The sequence below is a fragment of the Myodes glareolus genome, chromosome 10, assembly GCF_982192425.1.
Source record: "Myodes glareolus chromosome 10, mMyoGla1.1, whole genome shotgun sequence".
Classification (NCBI taxonomy): Eukaryota; Metazoa; Chordata; class Mammalia; order Rodentia; family Cricetidae; genus Myodes; species Myodes glareolus.
In genome coordinates, this window is record NC_142035.1 from 51,054,108 (window position 1) to 51,082,060 (window position 27,953).

Genomic DNA, 27,953 nt, shown 5'->3' on the forward strand with positions numbered 1-27,953 from the left:
GCCCCATGGCAAGACAACTGTCGGTAGCATGAATTCTAATTGGCCTTAATAAACAAAACCCCGAGTCAGGTATTAGGGGATGAAAACTGAAGGATCGGAGAAGCAGTGAGGCCAGCCACCAGAGAGACCTTTGACAAAGGGGCGATCCTGTCCCCAGACTGACTGCTGGAACAATCCTCAGACTGTCTCTGAGCTCTTGTCTCCTTCTGCCTTGTATTCTTCTCTCCACCCAACCATGTCACTCCTGTCTCCACCTCCCTACTGCTGGGATTAAAGGCACGTGATCCCAAGTGCTGGGATCACCTTTGTATAAACTCTGTTTCTCTTTTAGACAGATTCAATCTTGTGTAGCCTAGGGTGACCTTGAAGTAACAGAGATCCCTTTGCCTCTGGTGTGTGCAACCCACCACCCCCTGACCTCTAGCTCTGCTTTGTGATCTTCAGGCAAGCTTTATTTGTTAAAACACAAAATCTCATCACAACTGTCCTCTTAAGGAGCTCAGAAGAGGCTGGACCGTGGTGGCTCACACCTTAATACCAATACTCAGAAGGCAGGGGCAGGCGGACCTCTATGAGTTCAAGACCAGCCTGGTCCAGGACAGATTCCAAAACCAAAAAAAAAAAAAAAAACAAACGAAAAAACCCAAAAGGGAGACCCAGAGAAGCTGTGTGGAGCTGGAGACAGGAACTGGAGTCCCGCAGTCAAAGCTCCTGCAACACCTGGAACACACTGTGGTTGGAAATGGCAAAGGGCGGACTCCCCTGCAAGTCTGTCAGGGGAAATGCGGTCCTGACAGCAGATTTGCAGCCTCTGTTTCTTCACTCTGCTTACAGTGGAGCAAAGAAACCCTCACGTAGCCAACCCTCCTTTCATCTCTTCTCCCCTCCTCTACCCTCTTCCCCTCCCTCTCCTTCTCCCCTCCCTAACCCACTCCCTCCAGGCACCTGGACAGGCACATTACAGTTCTCTGGTGAGTGGGTCGCAGTTCAAGGATGATTTATCTAGAGGTTATTAATAGGAATTAAATGGGAATTCTTGAGCTGAAAATTTTAACTAAAGCGAACGATTCCCTAGAATAACTCAACAGAAATGAGTAGAAAGAAAAAACCACCAAAGCTATTAGCGTTATCAATTGAGAGTATTCAATCTGACTAATGGTTTGTTACCTCACATCTTGCTTCTTGGGTGACTACATGGCATCTGCCTGACTCTGCCTACTCTCTATAGCTCTGTTCAGATTTCCTACCTGGCTTTAGTCTGCTAAGCCATCGGCCAAAACAGCTTTATTCATCAACCAATAAAAGCAACACATATAGAGAAGGCCATCCTATATATGTCACCACAGTGACACACTTCACCTCTTAATAGTGCCGTTTCCTATGGCCAAACATTCAAACACACGAGTCTATGGGGCCACACCTATTCAAACCACCGCACCATTTAATACTACATTTTATGGGGTTTGCTTATTTTTGTAAGGTCTCCGCAACAGAGACCTTTTCCTTCCTGTAACCCCCAGAACCACCCATGTACTTACTGTTTGTGTTTCGTGAAGCACACAACCACCATGGACTCTGGAAGCATCCGTCGTGTGTGTGTGCGGCACATATGTAATTCTGCACCACATGAAAAGGCTGTCTGGCTCGGGTGGGTATGAGAGGGTAAAACAAGTCAGAGACTCCTTCTGCAGACCATCATGCTTTGTCTGCCTAGGAAGTCGGGGCCAAGGAGCCATCCACAGCCGCCCCAGCCCCTCTAATTACAACCCTAAGGAACATGCTTGGCATTCACAGCTAAGGTTCCCTCCCAGCACTGAGAACAAACGGAGTCTCACTCAAGTGTGTGAAGAAGATTCTGAGTTCTCGGCAAGTTCAAGAGAGCTTTAATGTAAAATGGTGATTGTATAGCACAGAACAACACACTGTAGACTTGGAAGCGGCCGGTACAGATTTTATTTGTGTTTTTCAGAGACGGAGTAACCAGTCAATGATAAAGTGGGGGAGACACTGGGTAAACACCCAGTGTGGAACTCTAGCAGTCAAGTGTGCTGAGAACCACAGGCAAGGGGAGATCAGTCATCTAAGTTAGATGTATTCTGGTCAGAGACAGAATTGTGTTTTCTACAGTGACGGAAAGGCAGGAAGAACCTCAGAGAGTCACACTTGCACACATGGATTCAGCCCAAGGTCAGAAACTCACTGGGGTGAAGAGTTCTTTGAGTTGGGACATCCTCCTGAACTGGGGTAATCTTCACTGGGTGAAGAGTTCTTTATTGAGTCGGGACATTCTCCTGCACTGGGATTATCTTCACTAGGGTGAAGATTCCTTCATCCTCCTGAGCTGGGCTTAGCACACTTGTACTCAAGCATTGGGCTCTCACCTGCAAAGCCAAACACAACTGGTCACAATTCCCTGTGTACTCTGAAGTGGCAATTAAAAAAACAATCTACCCAAGTGACGACCCTTTCCCAGAAACCTGCAGCATCCGTATCTTTTACCCCCAGAATCCGTTCCCTCAGCAGTTCACAGTCCTGGCTGCTCACGTGCGTCGTTCCTCAGAGCCGCCTGTCTGCACAGGCTGGGACAACTTGAACAGTGTGCCTTAGAAGGATTGCTTGCAGCGCCAAACACATCAGCTTGAATTCCTGAGGCTCTCTGAGGAAAGGCCCCTCTCTCCCCTCTTCAGACATCTATAATCGTTTCCCTCTTCAGCCTTCTCTTTAGAGACCCAGGTGATATCTGCTCGGCATCCCTCCCTGGCTCACTCGGCACTGGGCTGTGGGTCCTCTACATTCTGCACTCAGAGATCTTTCCTCAGAGTTCCGAGGGATTCTGCGGCCCACACTGTCCAGCACGTTCCTCACCCTTCGGCCTGACTGCTGACTCTACAGAGACTAAGCACTTTGTGTGGGTACACACCAAGTCTTTACTTATTTCCAGTTCTACCACTAAAGAGGTGTTCAGAACTCACTTTCTAGCCCAGGCTGCCTTCAAATTTGTGAAAAGCCTCCAACTTCAGAGTCCCAAGGGCTGAGTTTACAGGCCTGAGCCACCATTCCTGCTAGAAGGAAATACATACTGCATTAAAGCAATCGGTTCAACTCCAGGGACTCTGAAAAGTGGCAAAAGACTAAGTCACCATGCTCAAGGTGACCGTGTCCTACCGTCCGCTCTTCCTTCTGTGGAAGGACTGACACAGAATCACACACAGTCTGGGTGCCTTTTCCGGGAGTCACAGGAGGCCAAAGGGGAAGGAATAGTCTCAGTAGGTGAAAGGTTTGCATTCCTTCCCCAATGTCATGCACAGCACCCCACAATGTTTTGTCCCTCAATGCTGGCTCTGGTGAACTCTAGAAAACTGAAGTAGAGATTATGGGGCACAACCACATGGTGAAGTGGGAAAATCTGAGCCAACGAGACCATGCCTCCCAAGAGGAAATCATTTGGCAGCCCTGGAAGAGAAATGCGAAGTCACCAAGAATTAGCCTCAGCTTCAGGCTAGGAGCAGCTCCCCATCCTGATAGCACCAGAAAGGGGACATGTGAAGTCTCCTCTCCAGCCACGACTGAGTGGGTGCTGCCACAGTAGACTGGAGTGTCAGCTTGAGGGGACAAAGCATTGTTTCTGGGTGTGGCCTCGAGGGGTTTCTACGGACTGAGCGGGCAAGGTCTATTTTCAATATGGTGGACACCCTTCACCCAGTGGAAGCTGTACAGGAAGGAAAGGACTGTAAAGGGGAGCTCTTCCTGTCTCTGTCCTGGAACTGCTGCATACTTTCTATGCCCTCAGGCAGCAGAACTCCAGGTCTCCTGACCTTTGGGCTCCAGGATGTGGGTTCTCAGACCTTAGACTGAGTCGCACAGTCGGGGTTCTCGAGTCTCCATCTTGCAGAACAAAGGTTGCTGCTGTGCCCTGCTCAGTCTTTAGACTCCTCTAGACCAATCGCCCCGATAGCTAGGAGAGGGACACAAGGCCTCCAGGAAGCCCAACTCTTGAGAAATGACTACACCTTCCGGTGAGCTAAATGGTGTATGAGCTCAAAAGCCCCGGGTTTTTGGTTTTTTTTTTTTTATGTAGAGTTGAATCAGTAACTGAAGGGAGAGCAGCTGGAGAAACCGAGAAAGTTGGGGATGTCAGAAATGGAGAGACCCTAGACAGAAGGCAAACGTTAACAAAGCTTTTGGTCGGAGTGTCTAGGGAACGCTCCCCCAGAACACAGGAAAGGTCGGAGAGGACTGTGGACGCTGGAGGACCTCGGAGCCCGGACCCCCGCCCCTTTTTTCTTTCGCATATTTGAAGAAGGATTTTCCACAAAAGCCGACTACTTTTTTTAACGACTGCTACTTGAAAGTCAATTCCTGCTCTCACTAATTTAATCTCTTAAGATTTCCTTATTATTTTAACCCATGGCTATTTTCTTGATCGCCAGTTGTTAAGTAAAGAAGATCAATGCTTTTGGATAAATGGAGTTATCCCCGCCCATATACAGTCTTTGCACCTGACTAATCAGTTCCCTCCAAGATTCGGGCCACTTCCAGGGCCAGCACAGTTCCGCAGCCTGCCTCTCACTTCTCTTGCTTGGTCTGATCCACACAGTGGCATTAGAAATCTCAAAGCTGCTTCTTCAAAAAGCCAGTTTGCTATCACTCAGTGTTTCAAATCTCCACAGAAGTCTTAAAAGTTGAGGATCTGAAAACTGACTTGGCTTAACATAAGCTAAAGGGTTTTTTTTTTTTTTTGAGAAGATAGGACAGCAGGATGTAGAACAGTCCCGCACAAGGCTCTGTAGCCAGAGGAAGTACTCAGTGGCGGCAACAGCGATGAGGACACCAGCAAGCAGACGCACACTTCCTGTGTGGCTCAGTGCGCCGGGTCGCAGGAACCTGTCCACCAGGGCTGACTTACCTTGCTATTGTGTCCCACAGTCTGTGACACCTGTGTGGCTGACCCAGAAGTGGTGGGGACCGTGGCTATAAAAGGCTTTCCCAAAACACAAAGCAGGGTTGACTTAGCTGCTGGTGTCTGGGTCACAGGCAGGAGCTTGTGTGGTTGACACAAATGACACGGGACTACGGTCTCACACAGCTTTTCTGGGGGAGGAGCCAGGGGTGACTTACCTGACCTCGTGTGTCTGAGCCAGAGGTCCAAGGGACGCACCACACAGATCTTCCACGTGGCCAGCTAGTGGTGGCTTAGCTGCCGTGTTGTCTGTATAGCAGGTTTCGTCCTGGGAGGCTGACACTAACGCGGTAAGGGCATCTTCCAAAGGCTGAGTGGGTGTGTTGTCTGTGTGACGTGTTTCATCCTGTACGGTTAATCCCCATGCTGCAGGGATGTCCTCAAGAGGAGTTAAGGGGTGGGGGGTGGGGGCAGTGGCCCAGGTGGGTGCCTGGGATCTATGTTCCCAGGACTCTCTGGAAAGTTACTGTCAGGTTTTCCAGCTCTTTTGAGAGGGTAACTCCTCTCAGCAAATTTCTCCATGTTTTTTCCTACAGAGAGAGAAACCTTAGGATAACATCTCAGGAGAAGAAGCATAGAGGTGGCCAACATGTCGTACCGTTTGGGTCTTATTTCCCAACCCAGTAGTCTTGCTTTCCCTGACACTCCTAAAGCCATGGAGGATAGCCACCCCCACCCCCTACTGAGCTGCCTTCAGGGACAACGAAAGCCCCAGTCTACTTGGTACCCTGCTGCACTTTATTCTTTGTATGTGTTTCTGTGCGCATGTGTATGTATGTTTGTGTATGTGTGTTTACTTATGTGTATGGATATGGATATTCATACATGTAAGGGTGTGTTGCAATGTGTACACAAGCGTGTGAAGCTTAGAAGCCTATTTCTGGGGTCAGTCTTAAAATGAGGTCCATTTTATTTCTTTCCGGGGAGACAAGGTTTCTGGAACTCACACTTTTGGTCGTCTGACTGGCCTACAAACCCCAGGGGTCAACCTGCCTCTCACTCCCCAGATCTAGGATGACAAGCAGGTACCACCCTCCTGGCTTTTCTTTTCCTGGCTTGATACTGTTCTTTTTATACGGATTTTGAGGCTAGAACTCAAGTCCTTTTGTTTGCCAAGCAGACAGCTTACAGACTGGGTTAGCTCTCCAACCCTGCCCTGTATTCTTTACCAAAATCTTGACACATTTTTTTCTGTCCTCCGTTACTTGATACCCATCGTTCCATCCCGTGTCTATGCCAATATGGTTATTCTGGATCCCAAACAGGCTAAATGACAAGTTCAAGTCCAGAATAATTACACCTGCTGTCTCAGGGGCGCTGGTGAACTTGAACTGAAAAATGAAACCACCAAAATTTTTCTGATGATTGTATCAACTTGGGGACATTTAAAATACCAGGTCCTAAACTCCTTTCCCTCACTAGGTACCTAAGAAATGGACAGCTCCGAGCTGCTTAGCCCTGTTGCTGACTGTCAACACCAGCGTGTGAAGCAGCCCAGAGGACACAGCAACACAACAGCGTGTGGGCCCCTGTTGTGCATGTTCCTCCCAGCATGGGAGCCCTGCAGAGCCCCAAGCTTAAAGTAACTCTTCCAGATTTGATTCAATGGGTACTGTCAGAAAGATCAAATATCACAAACAGCTCTAAGTAGAACCACATGTCAATCAAACTTCCCCATCGTGAGCTCAGGAATGTCAGGTTCTGGTGAGGATTTTCATGGCGTTGAGGTTTCTTGCTCTGGCTATCTCAGAAAACAAGAGATTTCTGCCCATCTTGAACTAACAGGCTGAATCTGGTTGATGCCTCCACTTCACCACTACTAGTCATTTTTTAAGTCACTGACCTTTGCCCCTCTGGTAAACTAGCACATTAGAACCACAGCTATCACCCCAGGACACAGCCTGAGAAACGAAGGCACTGCCCCTACTCCTGTGCCTATATCCCTGGCTCTGTAGGAAGTGCACATTGTAACCGCTGGTGCGGTTTGTCCAAGCGTCCAGAATGAGTAGCTCAGCTCTAGGAAATGGCTGTGTTCTTTAAACTCTGCCATTTGAAGCAGAAACTGAATTAGGACAGCTCTAATGAATGTCACCTGAGGGAGAGAGAATTGAGCTGGGAGTGGCAGCAACATCACACAAACCATCTCAGCCTGACCCTGTCATCCCCCTCTGGACCGCACTGCAGAGGCAGCCCCAGCGCCTCGGGGGAGCATTTCAGTTCATCTGACTGGAGAGCTCATAGAAGATTTCAAGGGCTTTCAAAGATGGAAGGACGGGACCACAGAGCACTCTGTGACGGAGTACACCTTAGATGGTCCAAGTCTTTTCTTGTTTCCCCTTGAGTCCTCTCTTCCTTGGGCTGGTTTGTAGCAGGTCTGAGGACTCACATCTCTCCCCTGCTCTCACTTGTCCTTGTGACTGCAAGTTTCTCTTCTCCCAAACTCCATGGCAATTCTTCTGACCACACCTTGCTTCTTTTTGCTCCAGGGGCTGAGCAGACCTTCCTCTACCTTGATTTTACATACAAGGAAAACATTAAGTGCTTTCGCCTCTCCTTTCTTTCTTTTTCTTTTCTTTTCTTCTTTTTCTTTTTCTTTTTTTCAGTTTTTTTGAGACAGGGCCTCACTCTGTAGCCCACTCTGGACTGTAACTCACTACACAGCCCAAGCAAGCATCAAACAAATGGCCAATCCTCCTTCCTCAGCCTCTCAAGTGCTAGGATCAGAGGCGTGAGCCACCCTGCCTAGCTGCTTTCTTTCTTCAGATGAGTCCCTGTGCCCAGCCTGCTTTCTTCCTTCCAATGCAAATGAAACCAGTATGGCAGTTACAGTGGTTTAGTGGCCCAGCAAACAGTAGAGAATCTTGGGCCTCGAACATTCTCTGTCGTGCTTGGAGTTCAAAGGTGTCGAACTGGAGGGGAAGACAGGAAAGGAAGCCAGTAGGGAAACATAGGGGTATTTAGGTTCAAAGGGAACGAGATTCCCGAAGCTCTCAGGTTTCATTGTTGCTGTTTGCTGTGAGAAGTGTGTCAACACTTCTGAGGTGCTAGAGATTGAAGCCTGGGCCTGGTGCTCATTAGGCAACTGTTTGTTTTGTATTTTCAAAACTGATGATTCGGTGTTTTCTGAAACATGTCCAGAAACTGCTATGAATTCTGCACAATGAACGGAAAAATCTTAAAAGTTTTCTCATTTTATTCTAGGTTTCAATTCTTGTGTCACTCATGTCTGTAGACCTCAGGTAATTTTTTTTGGTAGAAATAGAGAACATTTTATTGAGAAAGAGAAAGGTACTCCAAGATTAGGATTGTGCAGACATTTATATAAATTTCATATTTAGCTGTCTACCAAGGCGATAACAGATAATGTTTAGTTTTATTTTTTAAAAAAATATTTTAAATAGTTTTATGATTGTTTAATTAGGAGTAAAAAAAATTTGAACATAACCAACTTGGAGGAAACAGTACTATGTCAGGCTATGTGATCAACTTTAACTGGCAATTTGCCAATTATATTTCCTTTTTAAAATTTACATTTTATTATTTTAATCTATGTGGGTGTTTTGTCTGCATGTATGTCTGTGTGCCACATGAGTACAGTGCCCTCAGAGGTCAGAAGTGGGTGTCAGATCCCCTTGAACTGAAGTTACTTCTGGGTGCTGGGAACTGAACCTGGTCTTCTGGAAGAGCAGTCACTGCTTTCAACGGCTGAGCCACCTCTCCAGCACCCTTAATTTCTTTTCTTCAAAACACCAACAATCAATCCTGTTAGCTATGTCCCTAAATGCTTTTTCTGGAGTGTTGGAGACTAAACTCTGGAACGGGTACTCCTTAGGCAAGTGCTCGAGTACAGAGCTATATGCCCGGAGCATAAACAACAAAAAATTACTCACACAAAAATCTTTTCATTTTGAGTAATTATGAGCAAACACGGTAAGAGAAACATCCCTGTTAAACAGAAAACCTGGATTGTCTGTCTGTCATCAGAGCCAAATTCTTTCAGGGCCCAAGGCAAACAGATCCAAGAAGGCTGATATATTACTGGGACAAAATACCGGAGGGACAACTCCGAGAGGAAGGGTGTGTCTGGGCTCGCAGATGGAGAGATTTCCAAACAGACCATCACATTGGACCAGTGGGGAGGCACAGCGTCATCCTTAGCATGGAAAGGAGAGCACTAATGAGAGACAAGATGGGACACGAGCCCAGCCTCACAGCCAAAGCGCCAGTGACCTGCTTGCTTCAGTGAGGCTCTAGTTTCTGTCACCTCCCATCACATTATCTGTGAATGCATCAAGATCAGAGCCCTCACGGCCTCAATCCCATCAGAAGCTATAGTGGTTTGCGTAAGATTGTCCTCCATAGGCTCCTATATTGGAATGCTAGGTCATCAGGGAGTGGGGCTTAGAAGGATTAGGAGGTGCAATCTTGTTGGAGGAAGTGTGCCACTGGGGGTGAGCTTTGGGGGTTCAGAAGCCTAAACCAGGCCCAGACTCTCTCCCTGCTGCCTGCAGATCTGAATGTAGAACTCGTAACTTCTTCTTCAGCACCATCTCTAAGTGCTGCCTTGCTTCCTGCCATGCCAATAATGGAAACCGTAAGCCAGCCCCAGTTAAGTGTTTTCCTTTATAAGAGTTGTCGTGACCATGGTGTCTCTTCACAGCAATAGAACCCTGACTAAGACAGAAGCCCTTTGGCTTCCTGATTGTGCCAAAGCCTCTTGCTTTCTGTGCTCATGTGTTTTCCTTGTATTTTTAGGGAAAGCAACATAGCTCTCACACTGCGTATTTTTCTCAAGGGGGTTGTTTGTTCTGAATAACATAACTAACTGAACCTGATGGACTATATGTAAAAGAAAGGCCCCGGAGGAAGGCATTTGGTGAGTTTCACCAGGCCCCGTGCCCATTTTGTCTATATTGTATCTTTTGTTGAATATCAATGTCTATATGAATGATGCTTTAAGTTTTCAACAATGAACAGATTTCCTTGCAGTAATCTTTGAAGCTTCCAGGAAGAAGATGGGGCCTCACAACAACGACTCCACCTGGTTGATATGTTGTCATAACACTGATAGTGCTACTATGAGACTGATTTTGGGGTACCAGCTGCGGAAATGATGCATCTTCTTACAACGTTCTGGCCAGAACTTCAAATAAGAACTTCAGAAAAACCCTAATGACTATTCAGAGACCATTTGCAATTATACAAAACAGCAATCTTGAAATTTAACCATCATTTTCCTTTCACAGAATCCCATAGAAAGACCATCGCCCCTGTGACAGCTGGAAGCAATTCTAGAAGACAACATCCCCTCTCTCAACAAAGTTTGTCCTTAGGGTTAGGGACACCATTTCAGGGTCAATTATTACTCGCATAGAGTTGGGGGTTGAGGTGCAAATTATGTAGGCCTAGAGATCTAAAAAAATTGGGATAATAGGTAATTTAGTGTGAACTTATTCACAATAATAGTAATAATAATAGAATGAATACTTGTGAGCTATTATTTATGGACAATTTGTATTGGTATAGATTTTTGTATATTGATACAAGTTCAAATTATATTTGTTATATTGAATATGCTCCTGTTTCTGTTTACAATATTTGTACACCTATGCAAAGTTATTTTGTCAGATTATGTGCATGCATGTTTCTACCTCTGTTTAAGACATTTTGTATATTGATACAATTTTGGGATATATTTATCATATTGCATTATATACTTCTATCTCTGATCAAGATATTTATACATTGTTTACATTTTAAGGTCATTTTCCTCCTTCACTGCACAATTGCTTAAAGATTGTTTAATATTCTGATATGAAGTCTTAATCTTTAAGTTATATAGGTATTAAGTATTATAGGTAAATAGTCATTCATGTTTGTTATACTTTTAGTCAGACTAATTAGGTTCTTTAGATACATAGAGATTGTATTCTGCATAGATTGGTAATCTTCCACCACTTCAAAGATCTGTAGAACATGGCATTAAATAAATTAGGATTCTGTTGATGTGAGACACGATTGCTCCTGGCAGCACCAATCTATTCCCAAAAGAGTGATGAGCACCCAAGATACTCCACTTGGAGTTTGTTTTATTCTTGGCACAATTGGCCTTTGGGCAAGGAACTGCCCATACCTCAATCACTGACAAAGTGCACAATGTCCAGACTGGACAAGCAGGATACAAGAAAAAGGACTGCCAAACCTTGCCAAGACAGAGTAAGACAGTTTTGAAAAATTTCCTGCCTCTGAAAATGGTCTGTCAGTTACTCTAGGTCTTAGTCAAAGTTGGTTGCTTCAACATTGCAAATGAGACTTCGGGTGATTGTCTCTGTCATCTACTGCACATTTTGGAAGCTGCTTGGTTGCACTTCCTGTCTACTCAAGTAATATTATCTCCCTTCTCAGGCCTTTGATGGGGTTGAAAATTAGATAGACATAGTTTCCTTTTTTTATGATTTAGCCAAGTCATTTCCAATGCAAGACTTAGACTCCTTAGAATAGAATGTTTATTAAAACATTTAGTTTCTTGCTTAATATTGTTTATGTTGGCTGTAATTCTAAACTTAGACTTGATATCTGTTCCTAGTGTACATAGTTTTATATTGGGTTTAGAACTCTCTTATTTAAACAAAAGGGGGAGGTGTTGTGGGAGCTCCTTCAGCTCCTTTGGCCAATAGTCCACTTGGGTGTTGCCTCATACTATAAATGTAGCTGTAAAGCCTGTGTTCACTCTCTTGCTTCTAGTTCTCATTTTGGGCCACTAGATTTGATTCCTGTTTCCAATTCATGCAGAGGACTGTGATCTAGGACAGTGATCTGTAAGTCTACCCTAAATAAATAACCCTTTATTATACGTAATTCTGAACTAGTGTGGGATTATTTTATAACTTCCATCGTCAGCAGTCCATTGTCCAAGCAGGACCCTGGAGGCAGGAAATGAGAGACAGAGACCATGGAGGCATGCTGCCTGCTCCTCTTGACTCTTTCAGCTTGCTTTCTTAGACATCTCTGGACCACCTGCCCAGAACACAGTCCACAGGGAGCTGGGCCCTACTGTATCAATCACTAATTAAAATAATGCCCACAGTTTGCCTACAGGCCAATCTGATAAAAGCATTTTCCTCAATTGAAGATCCTCTTCCCATTTGACCCTACCTTGTGTCAAGTTGACAAAACATTACCAAGCACAGCATCTATACTTATTATGAAATATGAACTTCCCGTAACTGTATATGGAAGATGTGGCAGTGTAGAGATATGGCATAAAACATGTGAGATCTTTCAAGGATTTGCTTTTCTTTTAGCTGAACATCATACTTCGGATAACTTACTTCCACACTAGTCATTCATAACACAAGGCTTAAGGCATACTCAAAAGGAATCTGAAGGCCAGACGATCTCGGCTTTCCTGTGGCGATCACAGTAACTCAGCCTCCACATGCAAGGGTGGGGGCTCCCTAAGACTGACAAGAGTGAGTTGAGCTAGTGGCCTTCCTGTTCCTATCATAAAGCACCCAAGGTAATCTGCTTATAAAGAGTTAAGTTTTGCTTTGCTAGCAGAGTTGGGGGTTTTCAGAATCAGCTGACCCTGCTACTTTGGGGACTGTGTCGAGGGTGCACATTGTGGCAAGTTTCGAGCTTCATTGCCTGGACAAGGAGGGTAGTGAGAGAGACTGTGGGTGAGATCAGTTGGGAGGGTGCTTGCTTAGCATGGAGGAAGCCCTGGGTTCACCTCTAGCACCTGATATAATTCAGCAGTGTGTTGGATGCCTCAGTCTGTGGGATCTGATGTTAAATCCAGGCAGATAGTATCATGACTGAGCTAATTGTAACAGACCCAGTTGGTACCCTAGGAACTGGAGTGTTGGTTGGTGGGTCAGGGCAGGCTGCGCCAGGGAACATCATGATCTGGGATCAGAATGAAGCACTGGGGGCAGCAGTATCCAGGACACCGCTGTGGAGCAATCTTTGTGTACATTGTCACTATGTATTACTCTCATTGGCTAATAAACAACTCACTGGCCTATGGCTAGGCAGGAGGAGGTTAGGTGGGAAAAGCAGACTAAGAGGAAGCAGGGATGAAGAAGGATGGAGCCAGAGGAGTCACCAAACAGTCAGACAATGAGTCAGACACACAAAAGGGATAGAGGTAAAAGCCATGAGCCTCGGGGCAGCACATAGATTAATAGAAATGGGTTAAGGTGTAAGAGCCAGTCAACAAGCCTGAGCTACTGGCCTATCATTTATAAGTAATCTTAAGTCTCCATGTTGGTTATTTGGTCAGGACAGGAAAACTCCACATACAGGACATGGATTCCATTCCCGAGACACAGTCACACTCTTAAGAGGAAAGGAGCTCGGTTGTCCATCCACTTACAATGGGGCTATTCCCTAATAAACCCATCATGGCTAAAAACACTGCATGTAGAAAATGTACTTCTGTAAACCTAACATCCCAGTTTAACATAGCCACCCTGCAACATACTCAGAGCACTTACACTGGTCTGCTACATCTTACAACCTATAGAATCCTCCAATTTAAATCCTGCTTTACAGTGAGCCATTGAGTGTCTCCTGGAACTTATTTATACTGTGCCCTGAAGTGTGCTGGCTGTTCAGTACCCTGCACAGTAGGGTGCTGGCTGTTCAGTACCCTGCACAGTAGGGTGCTGGCTGTTCACCCTAACAATGGCATAGCTGACTGTCTTACATTGTTCCATATGTTACTATTTCAAAAGATTTTTTAAAATTTAGGTATGATTTATGATTTCTACTGAATGTATGTTACTTTCCACCATGTGAAGTTAATGAGCATGACCGTAAGTCAAGTCATGCTGAGCCCAGGGTAATCTATACAGGGAATGACTCTGAAGGCCTGGAATATGGGGGTCACAGAAGAAAGGGAGGAAAGTAGAACAGACTCTTTCTGCCTCTTTCTGGCCCTTCCAGCTTGAAGAAACCATGATACAGTTACAAGGCTTGATTTTCTGTCTCCAAACTGGATGCATAGTGATCATCTTTGTGTCAAGATGCTGAACTGAGATGTATGGTGAAAAGATGCATGTCAAAATGAACCCCACAGAGATGTAGGTATAGAAGAGGATGGCTATACAAAAGTGCTTGGCCAAGCGGTGGTGGCACACACCTTTAATCCCAGCTCTTGGGAGGCAAAGGCAGGCGGATCTCTGTGAGTTCAAGGTCAACCTGGTCTACAAGAGCTAGTTCTGGGATAGGCTCCAAAGTTACAGAGAAACCCTGTCTCCGGAAAACCAGAACAAAAAAGGTGCTTATAAGGTAAAGCATAGTTTTCCCAAGATGTAGTTATGTTAAGGTGGGTGCCGAGGACTGGACTGTATACCCTCCTCTTAAATCCACAGATGGAAGCCTCAGCTCCCAGTGTGACTGTATTTGGAAACAGTGGTTAAGGAATTAAGTAACGCTTAAAGAGGCCATAAGGGTGGGGTCTGATTCAGTAGCTGCCCTTACATGAGAAAGAAGGGGCACTGCACTCAGAACCACATGAAGACCCCTCAGAAAGGCAACTGTCTACAAGTAGAAAGTAGAAAGCCATATTTTGTCCTTGTGATAGTCAGCCTTTACTGTCATCTCAACGAGCTTCAAAATCACCTAGGAAACACACATCTGGCTACTTAGGTAAGGGTTCTTCCAGAGAGAGTTAACCAAATGTGGGTGGGACTGTTTCATGGGCACCCATCTCCCTTCCTTCAGCCCTGATCCAACCTGCAACCTTTGCCAAAGCTTTCCCTGACCTCGGTTTCCCTATATGTGAGGCAGTAGGCAAAGTGTCAAGGGAGGGGATCACTTCTGGGTGAGCTCCTGTGTCAGAGGTGGCATTGGCTGGCAAGATCCCCCGAGCTCTGGTGGGGTACCCAGTTAAAATGAGGACTTGAACAGAACAGAAGCATTCTCTCTGTTTCCCGACTGAATGCGATGTGACCAGCAACCTCATGCTCCTGCTGTGTGCCTTCCCTGCCATAATGAACAGTGTCCCTAAAACCTGTGAGACAAAATAAACCATTTCTTCCTTGTCGAGGATTTTGCTACAGCAATGAGAAAAACAGCCACTACCATCCCCAATGCTCAGCCTCCATGAGTCTCCGCAGTGTGGTGTTTGGCTGAGTGCAAACAAAGAATCGGGGTGTCACCACAATGTCCCTGTCAGGTATTGGCAGAATCATGTCTGTGGGAGTTTGAAAGCCTATGGAAGAGGCAGGTGTAGTGGTGCATGCTTGTGACCTCAGCATGAGGAAGGTGGAGGAAGGAGGATCCAGAATTCAAGGTCATTCTCAAATACACAGTGAATTCAAGGTCAATCTAGGCTACAGGAGACGTGTCACACACACACACACACACACACACACACACACAAAGGACAGAAAGAAAAGAGAACCTACAAACCAATATCATTACTAATTTGCTGTTGTGGAATATTATTTTAAGATATGTTGCATTTGTTTATGCTGTGGAATATTTGTTTAAGGATGCAAAGATGTGTTGCATTCTTTATGTTGCATTTGTTTAACTCTGTGAAGCTGTGTTACTTTGCCTGTCTAAGACACCTGATTGGTCTAATAAAGAGCTGAATGACCAATAGCAAGGCAGGAAAAAGGATAGGCAGGGCTACCAGGCAGAGAGAATAAACAGGAGGAGAAATCTGGGAAGAGAAACAGGGGAACAAGAAAAGGAAGAGAGGAGGATGTGAGGACCCAGCCACCCAGCTACACAGCCAGCCACAGAGTAAGAAATAGAGAAAGGTAAAATTCCAGAGACAAAAGGGAGATGGGATGGATAATTTAAGAAAAGCTGTCTAGAAAGAAGCCAAGCTAAGGCCAGGCATAAGCCTCTGTGTATATATTTGGGAGTTGAGTGGCAGGCCCCCAAAGAGCAAAAAAGTAAGAGGTACAAAAAAAACCAAAAAAATCTTGAATCATTGAAGCAGGCAAGAACCCACAGGGGGATGCCCCTTCAACCATGCTCAGGTTTTAGAATTAAGACTCTTCTGAAGGTTTACATAATTCAGTAGCCCCAGAGGAGCAAGAGAAGCAGGTCCTTAGAGTTCAGGTCAGTTACTAGGCATTTCCACTAGGTGGGGCGCAGGCTCCACAATGACACTGAAAAGCACAGTTCGTCCCAGGCACTGCCCTGCTTGTCAGAGCTGGAAAGCTGGGTACCCCACCAGACCTCGTGGAATCTTGCCAGCCAATGCCACCTCTGACACAGGAGCTCACCCAGAAGTGATCCCCTCCCTTGACACTTTGCCTACTGCCTCACATATAGGGAAACTGAGGTCAGGGAAAGCTTTGGCAAAGGCTGCAGGTTGGATCAGGGCTGAAGGAAGGGAGATGGATGTCACAAGGCGTGCTCTGCCCCTTGTCACTGTGAGCTGATGGTAGCTAAGGCCCTGTCCTAGGGAAATGGCCAGTTCCACATGGAAGCCTGTGACTTCAGACAGAGGTCCCTTCCAGATCCCTTATATACCTGCTCTTTCGCACTCAGTCTCTCCCACAAGGGGTATGAAATCTGGACTCGGGTCCTTAAACAGGACAGAAGTGCATGCTGGGGGTTCCAGAGAAAGCTGAGCAATGAGTATTGGTGAGTATGAAGTCAGAACCACAGATAAGCACGTATAGTTAGAACTCAACCTGTTCTCTCAATTCGCCCAGGTTTCCAGAAACTTCCAGAGGCATCCTGGCCTGCCTCAGCTCCACACTCTAGGTCTGCAGTGCCCTACACAGACGTGTTAGTACTTACAGCTGTGTTACATGGTCCCACCCATGGCAGAAATTATGCCCCTGAATCTGAGGAGGGGGCCACCATAAGGCACACTGTCGTAACAGGCCATGCTCAGAGTGACAAGTCTTTTGCCTGCATTGCTCATCCTAAGAAGGCCAGGAGACAGTGAGGGGAGGTGACCAGAGCCCCTTGGAGGCTTGAGTATTCATGAGGTTGCACGATAAAGAGAGCAATAGAACAGCATAAGATATACCCTACAAGGATGTCAGAAGAAAGTAGGTATGATCGTCACTTTCTGATGCTGAGACAAAATACCTAACAAGACCAACTTAAGAATGGACTTGCGTTGGCTCACAGGGTATGGCCCTCTGGCTGGGAAGGCTGGATCCTGAGGCAGCTGATTGTATTCAGTTAGAAAGCAGGAGTAGGTACCAGGCCTCAGCTTGCTTTCACCTCCTTATTCACTCCAGGATCCCACTCTATGGAATGATGTCGCCACAGTTATGACAGGTCTGCCCATCTCAGTTAACCCAGTCTAGGACTCTCTCACAGGCAGGCCCGGGGATTTGTCTCCTGGATGACTGTAGCCACCTTCAGGTTGGCAATCACCATTAGCCGTCTTGGAGGGTGGGTGGGTGGGTGGGGGATGAGGATCACCCTGAATAGGTCTGGAGGGAATCATTATTTGCAAAGCTCTGGGCTTCCCAGGGAGCTCCTCACCCCCTACTCACCAAACTCACAAAGCAGGTGGAGCCTTGACTCAAGGTCATTTCTAAGCCTGAATCAGGCCAAAGTATCCTGCAACCTCATGAATTATTTATTAGACTAAAACCTGCTTACATAACCCACAGTCGTGGCTTAACCTAAGCACTTGCCTTTATCATAGAAGAGAACTGAAGTAATGTTCTTGGAGTAAGCGCGCACTAGAGTGTGAATGGTATACTTGGACCTCTTATTTTTTTATTGATTTTTTTATTGAGCTCTACATTTTTCTCTGCTCCTCTCCCTGCCTCTCCCCCTCCCCTTCAACCCTCTCCCAAGATCCCCATGCTCCCAATTTTATTTGGACATCTTTTCCTCTGTCCAGTGACTCCAGGGAGCCAACTTCATGGAGGCCAAAGACCCTGTCCTGGGCAATTATTGCCCTTCTAATATGAAGACAAGATGAGAAACTGTGAGTCGGGAGCTCAGCACAGGCTGGGCACGGTGACACACACCTGTAATCCCAGTGCTTGGGAGGCTGAAGCGGAATCGTGTATTGTAAGCCAACCTGAGCTGCATCGCAAGACTCTGTCTCAAACAAAAGCAAAACAACAAAAAAGAGGCCCACAGGGAAAGCGCTTGTATCTTCCCTACCCTGGACACCCCGTGAAAGTGTGTTGTGGACGTCATAATGCTCTGCACATTGGGTTGAGTGGGGGTGACTATGGAGAACAGTGGGAAAGTTCTTTATATTATCTATCTATTTAATGAGGATAAAAATCAAAAAATTACAAGAGAGGCACCAAATGAAAAAAAAATAGCATCAAGCAGTCTTTTTCAAAACTTAATGAGAAACTTAGATTTGCTTCAGTGCCCATACTGCTTCAAGTAAGCTTGTTTGCTTGAACTGACTATAATCACGGACTAAGGCTGCCAGGACATTTCTTATGGGCATCACCCACAGGACTGGCAGGTAGCTGGCTGTGATGGTGCACACCTGTAAGCCCAGCATTTGGGAGGCTAAGCAAGGGGGATTGCAAGTTTAGAGAGAGGAAGGGAGGGAGGGAGAGAGGGAAGAAGGAAGAGAGGGAGGGAGGGAGGGAGAGAGGGAAGAAGGAAGAGAGGGAGGGAGGGAGGAAGAGAGGGAGGGAGGGAGAGATACCAAGGGCTGGAAAGATGGCTCTGCAGTTAATAGCTTATACTGTTCTTGCAGAGGATCCAGGTTCACGTCCTAGCACCCACATTGGGCATCTTAGAGTGGCCTGTAACTCCAGCTCCAGGGGATCTAATTCCTTCTTCCGGCCTATGATGGAGACATATATTCACAAAGAAACATATAAATAACAATAAAAAGTAAATCTAAAAATAAGGCAGGGAAAGATAGATTAAAAGAAATCTGCTGATGTTGGGGACAGCAAAGTGCCCCCCGCCCCAAATCAGGCACACATGCCAATTACAGGGTTATGTACAAGATCAGAAATGTTTAGGAATCAGTGATTTTTAAAGACAAAGTCTCACACCACCCCAGCTGGCCTTGACCTTACACAGCAGTTGTGGCTGACCCTGAATGATTGATACCCGCCTCCATTTCCCAGGTTCTGGAATCACAGGCCTGCACCACCACGTCCAGTCTTCGCGGGTGCTGAAGAGTGAGCCTAACAGCTCGTACAAGGCATTAAAATGGCAAACCAACTGTCATAGTTAGCTCCAGCTGTCAAGCACACACAGCCTAGAATCATCTCGGGAAGTCAACAGAGGGATTGCCAGGGTCAGAGTAGCCTGTGGCAATGCCCGGGAGAGAGCATCTTGATTGGTGATTGAGGTGGGAGGGCCCAGCTCACAAGGCAGGAAGACCTACTGTTTAAGGAAATTAGCTGAGTGTGAGCCAGCCTGAGAGCCAATAGGGGCCCCCTCCCCGGTTTCTGCTCTCTGAACTCCTGACCTTTCTCAGTGATGGACCAGTACCTGGAATTGAGGGATGAAAGAAACAGCCTCTTCCCCTGTGTTCGCTGCTTTTGGTCATGGTGTTTATAACAACTAAAAGGCAAACGGGGATACCTGCCCAGCCAAATCCCTAGTCTGCTTTTGGACTTGTAGGCAGGTGTGACGGCTGGGAGTGACTGTCAGCTGAGCAGGGTTTAGAATCACCCAGGAAACAAACCGCTGAGAGTGTCCGCCTGTGAGGGCTTTGCTGGGGACCTGCTGGAGAAGAGGGGGAACCCACCTCGCTTGTGAGCAGTGTCATTCCACGTCCTGGAGTCCAGGACTGAATACAAAGAAAAGGGCAAACGGACTGAATACAAAGAAAAGGGCAAACTGAGCCTCCGCCGTCACTTCTATCTGCTTGCAGACTGAGAACGCCAAGTCAGCAGCCACCTCACACTCCTGCTGCTGGACCTTCCTCAACAGGATGGAAGAAACTCAAGCCAAAATCAACTCCTCTTTCCCTAGTTGTTTGTGTCGGGTGTATGGCACAGTAGCAGGAAATGTGACTGATGGGAAGGTGTTGTTGTGTTGGAGACCTGGGGGTGTAACTGGAGGTTTCTCTCCCGCCCGCCAGTTCCCGAATGACCACTTTGAGGCTTAATATTAATTATAAACTGTTTGGCCAATGGCTTAGACTTCTTACTGACTAGCTCTACATACAAATTAACCCATTTCTATGAATCTACGTACTGCCATGTGGCCGAGGCGTTACCTCATTTTCTACATGTCTTCCTTCCTCGGCAGTTGTTGGCGTCTCCCCAACTCCACCTTCTTTCTCCCTGTCCCTCTGCTTGAATTTCCCGCCTGCCATAGGCCAAAGCAGCTTCTTTATTAACCAACAGTAATAAAACATTTTCACAGCATACAGACGGGCACCCGACATCATGGGGGTTTGAGGTCAGGTGTGTAACTGTGCAATTTATATTTATGAAGTTATGTCGACATAAATACAGATTTAAGTTACTAACAGTGTTGGAATGTTTGAAAGAACATAAAGATCACCAAATTTCAAGTCGACTTACAGGCATAGAGATTCACTGTGTTTTAAACACCTTTGGTGTTTAAGACAGAAAACAGGTTTGCTAAAGGCAAGTTTCAAAGGCATGTTGGGATACTGGAAGATGTTAACTAAGTGTGCACCGGAAATCAGGTATTAATCAAAAGCTCGCTAAAAGTCACTGTTGATTGCACATTAGCAACAAACATCCCACAAATAAAACGAAGAAAACAATGTTTAATACAAGCACCAAAAAAAAAAAAGTCCTTAACAATAAATTCCGTAACACAGAAAGCAAATGCCACTGAGAGAAGTTTAAAGAATTCTGCGGGGTATGGAGGTATATTCCTATACACCTTATACTTGGAGAATGGAGTTCAAGGCTATCCTTGGCTATAACAAGTCTGAGTCCAGCCTGGCATACATGAGATGCTGTCTCAAAGGGGTAGGGCTGGGGGCAGGAGGTTGGAGAGGTGGCTCAGTGATTAAGAGCACCAAATACCTAAGTTTAATTATCTGCCTGTAACTCCAGTTTCAGGAACTCTGACACCTTCTGCCAGTATCCAAGAACCTATGAACATATATGAACATGTGTCCTCTCCTTTCCCTAAGTGCCTCCAATGTCCATTCTTAAATGCATATTAAAAGCTATTCTTAATAACTGCAACTCCAATTAAAAAAGACAATTATTATCTTAGTTATGTTGGGTCCTTTGCATTTTCACATGAATTTTGGGTCAGCCTAAAAATATATGATTATGTTATATATAATATTTGAGAAATTTTGCCTTTTTAATAGTAGAGCCATTAGCCCATAAACTTGAGTCTCTGTTTATATGAGGTTCTTTTATTTATTTTATTTTGTTAAGATTTTGGTGTGTGTGTGTGTGTGTGTGTGTGTGTGTGTGTGTGTGTGTGTGTGTGCTTGTGCACACACGTAAGAGGACATTAGATCCCCTGGAACTGGAGTCCTAGGTGTTGACGTAGGTGCTTGGAAACAAATCTCCACCACTACCCTTTGAAGAGCAGCAAGAGAAGAGATGTCAACTACTGAGCCGTCTCTCCAAGCACTAACCGCTTGCTTTTGCACACCTCTTACCCTCTATTCTAAACTTTACTTCATGTCAGGATCCTGAAGACAGACTTGGGGGACACTGGATGTCTTTGTTCCCTTTCCCAGTGAAGTACATTGAATAAATCTCTTCTTTCTGCTATTTACTATTTCTTGTCTCTGTGGTTGACATACTGGGGACAGATGGGCAAGCCTAGCTTGTTGGAACTTCCAGAAGCCCAGGCCTAGACCCTAAACTCCATTAACAGTGGTGTCTTCCAGAGGACAATGGTATGTCCTACCCGATACGTTCCTTCTGACATGAAGTAACCCCCAACAGTAAACCAAAGGAGCACTCAGGTAAGATACATGGACAGCACATCTAGACAGTCCGGAGGGGGTGGGGTTTCTCTTATATCCTCAGGGAGAGGTCAGAAGTCAGATTTAAGACTACATCTCTCTTAGCTGATGTGGTGCACACTCTTTTAATCCCAGCACTTGGTAGGCAGAAACAGGTGGAACTCTGTGAGTTCAAGGCCAATATGGTCTATGTAGTGAGTTCCAGGTAAACCAGGGCTACATAGTGAGACACCTAGTGAGACACCGGCTCAAAAACAAACAAACAAAAAACAAAAGACAAAACAACAAAAACAGAAAAGGGGCCAGACTCCAGGGCATAATCACTTCACACTCTATTAGGACAGATTGCTGTTGGAGAAGCCTGCTTGTTGGCAGTCTCAGGGACCTGTAGTATAAGGGAGGAGAGCTGGTGAGGGGCATTAGTAGTAAGTGGGGCCCAAAAGTGAACTTACAGGTTTCCTTTACTAATAGAGTTGCTAATAGAGTTGCCCTCAGTGCCAGAAGCAGGGGTTAGACTTGAGCCTTTCAAGGAGGGCAGTAGAATTTGATTGGCTTCCTGCTCAAAAGTAGACAACATGATACAGTTAGGGAATTCACTCCTGCTTGCTCTTATTCCTCCCCCTAAGCAGACAGACCATCATACAAGCCTGGGGCTGTCTATCTACAGGGTCGTCTATCTACAGCCGTCTACCTACAGGGCCATCTATCTGGGGCCATCTATCTACAGGGATAGCATAGTCCCAATCCACAGCAGAAGCAAATGCTGACCCAACAGAGTTGGCTGAGTTAGAGCATGTAATCGAACCCAAAGAGATGGGAGGTTTTCATAATTCTTTGCCTTTTGGACTGGGGAAGAGTTTGTCCCCCGGAAAATGCTTGTGTCAGCCCACAGGAGGTCAGAGACCCCTGCAATATGTTGAAACTCAGATCATCTGAGAATTTTGGCACAGATCTGAATTCTTCCAGCCCTATGTTCATTCCTTAGCTGACCCTAAGAACATAAAACCCTGTTAGCATTCTAGAAAGTCCCGTGCAGGAGTTTGGGTAGAGAGGAGTTTGGGAACTGGTTCTCAAGTCCAATGAGGGAAGGAAAAAAAAAAGATGGAAATCCAGGCAATAAATAGAGGGAGTCTCAGAATTCTCTCTGCAGAGGTTGCAGGCCATGGGGCGAAGACCTTAATAAAATTCCCCCAAACTCCTGAGAGACTACATCAGAGCCAAGAGGCTAGGATTAAGTTCACACTGGGTCATTATTATCTCTAGGAAAGAAAAAAGTTGAGCCTAACAAATTTCAGATAATTTTCTTCCCAAACTGTTATACCTCAAACTGCCATCAGGAGGCTACAGCTCCCCTTTGTTCAGGCAGTATTAGGGCCTCAACGTGTTCTTAAAGAAAACCAAATGGCCCAAGTGGCTCCTGGGCATCAACACAAAGGGCTCAGATTTTCTGCACATCCATGTTTGCTACTGTACTGCAAGAGAATGGAACGAACCACAATGTCCGTCGATGGCAGGATGGATGATGAACATGAGTCATATATAAAAAACAACTTTACTCAGCAGTCAAGAAAAACGAAACTATGAAATTTGCAGGAAAGTGGTTGGAACTGGAAGGAACTAGATTGTCAGGTGACCCTCAAATGGACGAGTTAGTTCTCTCTCCTATGCAAAGCCTGAGAGGGTGTGGACCATGGGAGTGGCTATGAGACTGCAAGAGGAGGAGGATGGGTGCTGGGGGGAGGCAAAGGTCCCGTGTGACAAGAGAGGGGAAAGGGAGCTACTGAGATATGGGAGGCGTGGAGACTCAGGGAGGGTGTGGAAGAAGTGGGGGAAGAAACAATAGAACAAATTTTGTTTGAAAGTGCAGCGATGAAACTTAGCTCTTTGTAAGCTATTAAGCAAGTTTTTAACTAAAAAAATAAAACCAAGTGTTTTCCCTCTGTGTTTGAGACTTTAATAGGTCTAATTCTCAAGATGCATCCTACAGGGATTTCTGCTCTTGAGGAGTTGGGTTTCCCATGCAGACATGGTTCCTCAGTGACAAACACATCTACCCCCAGGGAAAGCCCTCTAGAAATGCCTCTGACTGAGGGTGGCTCCCATCTGCCCAACAGATACAGCTACCGAAGTAGAGCTAGGATTATAGCTACACAGTTTTGAGATCCTGAAAATGGGCACTGAGTCCTCCTCCCTCTTCTTTTTCTTTGCAGTGCTGGGGATTGAACCCACGGCTTCATGAATATTAGGCAAGCGCTCTATCACTAAGCTATCCCACTACACTCCTTTATGAGACATGGTCTTGCTGGGGTCTTGTTCAAGCTCCTTCACAGCGGTCTGGACCCAGTTAGGAGCCAAGAGCAGTCCCCAGGGGTCAATGATTTCTGAGTCTTTCCTCTCACACATTTTACCAGCATGGGCCTATCCAAAGTAAGCAGTGCTAATTGGTTAACCCCCAAGACCATTTAGGGGTTGGGCACCTCAGGCCCATTCTTAAAGCGCTTTCTGAGCCAGGCATTCAGAGGTCATTCTAAGGTCGTGCCTCTGTGACTACCTGGAGCAGAACCCTGGGTGCTCCTTCCAGGGATCCCCCAGAAGAGGACATTGTTATCCTGGAGGGCAACAAAATGGTACCTGATCGTCTTGTTGTTATGCATGGGAGCTGGCAGCCTACCGTGACCTTCCCTTCTGTTCCCAGGCGTGGCGTGACTGTCCTGCAGAGAACAGAACAAGAGCTTCCATTAGTCAGAGGGAGAAAGAACAGAAATGGCTTCAGGCCTGGGGGTACCTCCTAAAATGAGCTGGGGAGCAAGTGTGTGGGAGAGGCCAGGATGTCCTATAACAGAGGCTTTGTCCATGCAGGGGGTATTTTTTTCCCCTGAGATAAAGTGCACAAACCACATAATGGCAATATGAGCCCCAGGGTGCTATAAGCCCTGTTAATGCCAACATCACTTTCCACATCTTTGTTTTTCATATGTGTGTGTGTGTATATATACATGGTATGCAGGTGTGGAATATATGTGTGCATGCATGTGTATAAGTATGCACCCAAGCACGCACATACAGAGGCCCAAAAATTCAACCCCCAGTGTCTTTTTCTATTGTTCTCTGCCTCATTTTTTTGAGACTGGGTCTCTCACTGAATGTGGAACTCACCATTTCAGGTAGACTGGCTGGCAAGGAAACCCCTAGGATTCACATGTCTCTGCCCGCCCCCAACATTAGGGTTACGGTGCACGCTGCCACTTTTACAGGAGTGCTCGGGACACACACTTCCTCGGCAAGCACTTTACCCCCTGACCCTTGTCCCCACACCCTGAAGTTTACTTGTGTCAAGCACAAAGGGTACTCAACACATTTAATCTTGTTAACCCGCAAACGGCGTATGGGAGAGGAATTATAGTCAGATAAAGAAACTGAGACATCAAGTGATTTGTGTAAGTAGTACCGTGAATTAATAACCATCAAAGACTTAAGTTCACTTTGTAGCCTGAGGGGGGCTTGAGGGTCCCTATGAATATTCGTTTTGGACTCAACATGGTGCAGAGAAAGAGCAGTGACCGTGAAAAACACAGGCATGTTCTGCTTGGTGCCTAAAAAGACAATTACTGCTTGTAGGGAGAAAGTCTAAGGCAAGAGGCTCATAACCACGTACGGCCTAAAGGAATCCAAGAAACCAAAGAGCAAGGTGTGCTTGCCTGGTGGGGCCTCTGGGATCTAGGAGTGCCTGCCTCCAGCCCCACCCCACCTAAGGTTTACAGCCAGTTCTGTTAACCATGCCTCCTGTGCCACAGAGAACGGGACTGTGGGGGTGGGGAAAAGATATATCTCTGCAGCAAGGTCTGCTTCTCACATCCACCCAGTCCTGCAGCAGGCAAGAACTCTCGGGCATGATGACGGGACCACCAAGGTCAGCAGGCTGCAACTGGGGAATGCCTTCCTCTGAATGTTATGACTGAGAGAGAAAAAGAGAAGCAGAGAGGCAGAGAGAGATAGAAAATAAACACGGGGGCTGCAGAGATGGCAAGGGCAGGTACCTGTTTTCACGGAGGAGCTGAGTTCCAGTCCCGGTATCCAGGGGCAAGCTGCTCACAATCACTTGCACCCATAGCTCCAGAGGATGGGACACGCCCTTCCAGTGTCCTTGGCCACCTGCATTCAAGTCACTCCTTTGTTTTCTTTCTTTTTTTTTTTTTGTTTTTTTGAAAGACTCTTTCTCTGTAGGCTAGGCTGGTCTTGAACTCTTGATTCTCCTGCCTCAGTCTCCCAAATGCTAGAACTATCCCAGGTTCAGCTCAAATAAATGGATTAAGCTTTATGTTCAGGTGTACAACTAAATTCTTCTTTTCACTTCCCAAAGACGTACACCTGGGGCCAGTTAGATAAAGCTGTTTACAGGCAAGCCTAAAGACCTGAGTTCGATCCCCAGGACCCATGTGGTAGAAAGAGAGAAACAACTACAAACACACAAAGGAGGGGGTACACATGCACAGGCACACACACGCATGAACACACGGTAAATAAAAATGTAACATTCTTCTTTGGCATGGAGTAGGAAGGACTCGTGAGCTCCCACCTCTAACTGAAAACGGTTTTCTTTAAGGATATGGCTGGGTCTTGGTAGATTAGACACTGTTCATTGGGTGATCCCACGTCTCAGAACATCTGAGCAGCACACATGGGAGTTGATAGGTTGTTTTAAAGAACAAAAAGCTGAAAGGGGCAGGAAATGGAGACGAATCTGAAGGGAATTAGGTAGAGGAGTTGTGGGTAAACATGACCAAAATATGTTGTATAAAATTCTAAAACAAGTATTTTCAAAAATTTCCAAGATTTGCTTCTTTTGAAAAAAGGTTTTCCTGTATCCTGCTGAACTGTCTCAGAGATGCTCACTGCCTGCTTCCATTTCCAGCATGGTGGTCCCAGTCTGGGCACAGACTTCCTGTATCTCGTGACTGTTCTATATTGATAGATTGGACCCAGGTTCTACATAAGAAGCAAACGATTGAGTAGGATTTGGGGGGCAGGAGAACGGGGAGCCGATATGTCCCAGAGAACCTGGTAAGGCCAGGATCCTAGATTCTGTTTTGCTTTGTTTCTTGAGGAGTTTGGGAGTGGTGGTTATTTGGGAAGGTGCCGGGTTCTAGGGTGTTGATGGAGAAGGAGGGAACGGGTCTAAGTCACCCCTGTGACACACTAACCAGGTCTTCACGCAGGCAAGCTCCCCGGACAGGTTAGGCTGGTCAGCTGAAGGGCTACTGCCACCTTCCTGTGCTGGGTCTGTTTCTTACACACCCCTGAGGAGCAGCACCTCCCTCTGGGAGCCTTCTCCACCATCCAGGTAGGGCGGTGGTGAGGTCCCTCCCTTCCTTTCAAGGATCAGCTACTCTGAATCATAGGTCAACACCCTGGGGCAGACAAAAACTGTTCCTCTTAGTCAGCCCTACACAGGACCAAGCATACAATATTTTGTGTCAAAGGTGACAGGTTCAGGGATCCAACAGAGCTCAGCTGTGGAGCCTGGGCATTCCCTGGGCTTGCCCCAAAGCTGGGGATTTTCTCCCTACTTGCCCTTCTGTCAAGGTTCCCTGGCTTTGAGTAAGTGCCCATTTCTGAAACCTTGGGCTAGGCCCCGAGTCGAGCATCCACATTCCATGCTCTCTGCAGCAGGCCGACAGCTTGGCTTGCCTGAGGCTTCACTGTGCTTTCTGATCTCAGGGTGTTCCTGGGATCTCTGTGCTGGTACCTTCTGTTTCTCCGTCCCTTCCATGCTTCTTTTTCTTTTTTCTTTTCCTTTCGTCTTTCCTCCCTCATTCCTTCTTTCTTTTCCTTAAGATAGAGCCTCAGATAGGCCAAACTGACCTCAAATTCAATATGCCTGAGAATGATATAGGCTGACCTTAAACTCCCGACCCTCCAGCCTCTGCCTCCAGAGTGCTGGGACTAAAGGCATGTGTTATTGTACTTAGTTTATACAGTATTGGGGATTAAACTCAGGCCTTTGTGCACACTAAGTGCCCTACCAACTTAGTTGCTGAGCTACATCCAGTGTGGGGTGCGGGGGTCCTGGGGAATGAACCCAGGACTTCGTGCATGTTGGCCAAATGCCCAACCACTTAAGCTAAATCTCCAGCACCCCCCACT

General features: G+C 46.3%; 1 long non-coding RNA gene across 1 annotated transcript; it reads right to left on the minus strand.

Moving 5' to 3' along the window:
* Window positions 1–1,866: 1,866 nt before the first annotated feature.
* On the minus strand, window positions 1,867–26,144 carry LOC146892568 (uncharacterized). The gene is made up of 4 exons (XR_015739094.1): window positions 25,847–26,144; window positions 24,441–24,520; window positions 5,119–5,490; window positions 1,867–2,381 (listed from the first exon to the last, which is right to left on the minus strand). It is a non-coding gene; the product is annotated as an uncharacterized LOC146892568 (long non-coding RNA).
* Window positions 26,145–27,953: the final 1,809 nt, after the last annotated feature.